This window comes from Puma concolor, chromosome C1 (assembly GCF_028749965.1).
Source record: "Puma concolor isolate L17-30 chromosome C1, mPumCon1.1.hap2, whole genome shotgun sequence".
NCBI lineage: Eukaryota > Metazoa > Chordata > Mammalia > Carnivora > Felidae > Puma > Puma concolor.
Window position 1 is genome coordinate 71,038,922 of NC_141674.1, and position 2,777 is coordinate 71,041,698.

A 2,777-nucleotide genomic window follows, 5' to 3' on the forward strand; every position below is an offset into this window, starting at 1 on the left:
CAGGGAAACATATACTAAGCTTTATCATAACCATGATTGGTCCTTGAATGTGAGTTTACTTATCCTTTCTTTATGAAAACTGCAGATACTTAAGTATCTAAGGTGGATGTCACCCTGAGGTTGGGAGTAGGAATCAGAAAGAAGAGGCTGTACTTCCCCCAGAACTAACGTGGAAACATCAATTTCAAAACAAACAAAAAATGCATGATTTGGGTCATGTGAAGGTGAGGAGAAATTCTCCACTGCCTTTTTGTTAATCATTTTTACATCATCATTTACACTGTATTGTGCTTTACACTACCCTTAAACTATTGTTCAATATTATACTTTGCACTATTGTTCTTCCCAGAAAAGAACAAGAGTTTTTAAATGGACTTAATGTCATGGGTCCTCATATACTTTAGCAGAACTTAAAGTAATAGGGCATTAGTAACTGTCACATCATGTTAAGGAAGCTTTTTGAAAAATAAGGAATAAAATTAAATCCTTACCTATGTTGTGTCATTGTTCTTATGTTGACTGTTATTGTAAATGTTCACACATCAGTCCCAGCAAAACAGAAATCCCCAGAGCTCCATGTTGCTGAGGAGCCTGTGTCTAGATCCCTAGTGAGGCCAGGCAGCTATGACTCAGGGTGGGGATGGCTTCAGCCTCCGAAATGTGTGACTCTTCTCTCCACATGCAGTTGTTTCACTTTCAAAGGGGACACAAAAGGAGACAAGTAGCCAAGATGCCTTTGGAATTAGTATTCTCTGTCTGATTGACAGGGATATAAGAAAGAAGGATAAGGTCTCAGGTGGTTTACCTGAGACCACGCTGGGATTTAGAACCTGGTTATCAGTGACATCTCCAGCCATCCGTTTGTATAAGTTGAACTTCGTGGAGTGTATATTTCTAAATGAAGAAGGAAGGGGACATGCTGTGCCCGTGACCTTGAGAAACTGGCAAAAGGAAAGGAGGGAATGGTGTGATGCCTGCATTCCCTAATCTCCCACAGAGTCTGCAAATGCTTTTGAGCATGTTGGGGAAAGAAGTTAGGGCCAGAAACTGAGGAATTATTTTCACAAATGACTTTGTGGGATTTCGAGTGTAAGATGTATTACTATGGGCCCTAGTGACACAGAGCCAGGGAGAGGGCCATTCTCTCACCCAGTCTGCCACAGACCGTTGTGCAACCTTGCCACCAATAAGGAATGGCTCCACCAGTAAAGGCATATTCTCATAAAGGGCATTGGTGGCCAATATACAGTCAAATGTCTTGACTAGGAGCCCAGAGCCATAGACCATGAGTGGAATTATTCTGGAGCACCTGGAGACCCAGCTGAGTATTTCCTGTCCTAAATGAGGGAGCTTGGGGGTGGGAAGGGATGACTATTAAACTTAAGGTGATTATTAAATCTTATTTAGGCAGCATTATTAGGGTGAATTTATTTGTATTCACAAAATCAGCATGACATGCGGACATTCAAATAATATCACTTTTAAAATGATATTAATAGAGCCAAAGAGAAAGAAAATACTTAGTACCTTTGATAAAATTACAGTGGTGAGCCACACCATGTTGAACTTTTTGATTCAATAATAACTAAGTAACTCCTTTCCAACCTGGCCCTTCAGAATGGCTCCCCCAAGGAAAGGTGACAGAAGGGCCGTTCTGCTACCAGCAAAGTAGTGACCAGAGAATACACCATCAACCTCCACAAGTGCAACGATGGAGTGGGTTTCAAGAAATGTACTCCTCGGGTGCTCAAAGAGATCCGGAAACTTACCACAAAAGAAAGGGGAACGACAGATATGTGCATTGACAGCAGGCTCAACAACGCTATCTGGGCCAAAGGAATAAGGGATGTTCCATTCCATATCCATGTGCAGTTGTCTAGAAAACATAACAAGGATAAGGATTCACCAAACAAGCTCTATACATTGGTTACCTGTGTACCTGTCACCACTTTCTTTTTTTTTTTTTTTTTCAACGTTTATTTATTTTTTTTTGGGACAGAGAGAGACAGAGCATGAACGGGGGAGGGGCAGAGAGAGAGGGAGACACAGAATCGGAAACAGGCTCCAGGCTCTGAGCCATCAGCCCAGAGCCTGATGCGGGGCTCGAACTCACGGACCGCGAGATCGTGACCTGGCTGAAGTCGGACGCTTAACCGACTGCGCCACCCAGGCGCCCCGACCACTTTCAAAAATCTACAGAAAGTTCAGGTGGATAAGAACTAAACGCTGATTGTCAACTAAAGGAAATGTCTGGGAGTCCTGAGGCATCTTCCCAGTGCTGGTGTCTTCAAAACTTGAGTCCCGCTCCAGAGAAAGAGCTGAAGCCGGCAGCTCCTTCCCACATTTGGGGAAGCGGTTTTCAGAGCTGACACTTCCCTGCCCCACTTCCCGGATCTGCCGCAGCAGAGTGGTTACTGTGCAATGGCCTGATACAAATCATTTTCTTCTGGATCTTCACGGAATATACTGTTCAAAGTTTTACAAAACTGGATAAATTCTCTCTGGAATTAAAAAATACACATATAGCAGCATAACCAGAAAAAAATATTAATACAAACTATGTGTTGGCCAACACACTAAGGTGTGTGGTGATGTTAACATCCCAAGTTACTCTTATTGAGAATATTTAATAGTGTCATTTCTGTTTGCTTTTAGCTATCACTTTTTTTTAATGTTTATTTTCTTATTTTTGAAAGAGAGAGCAAGAGCCTGAGCAGGGGAGGGGCAGACAGAATCCCAAGCAGGGTCTGTGCTGTCAGCACGGAGCCCAGTGAAGG

General features: G+C 42.7%; 1 pseudogene; it reads left to right on the forward strand.

Moving 5' to 3' along the window:
- The first annotated feature begins 1,367 nt into the window (after positions 1-1,367).
- LOC147578128 (large ribosomal subunit protein eL31 pseudogene) lies at positions 1,368-2,223 on the forward strand (annotated as a pseudogene).
- Positions 2,224-2,777: the final 554 nt, after the last annotated feature.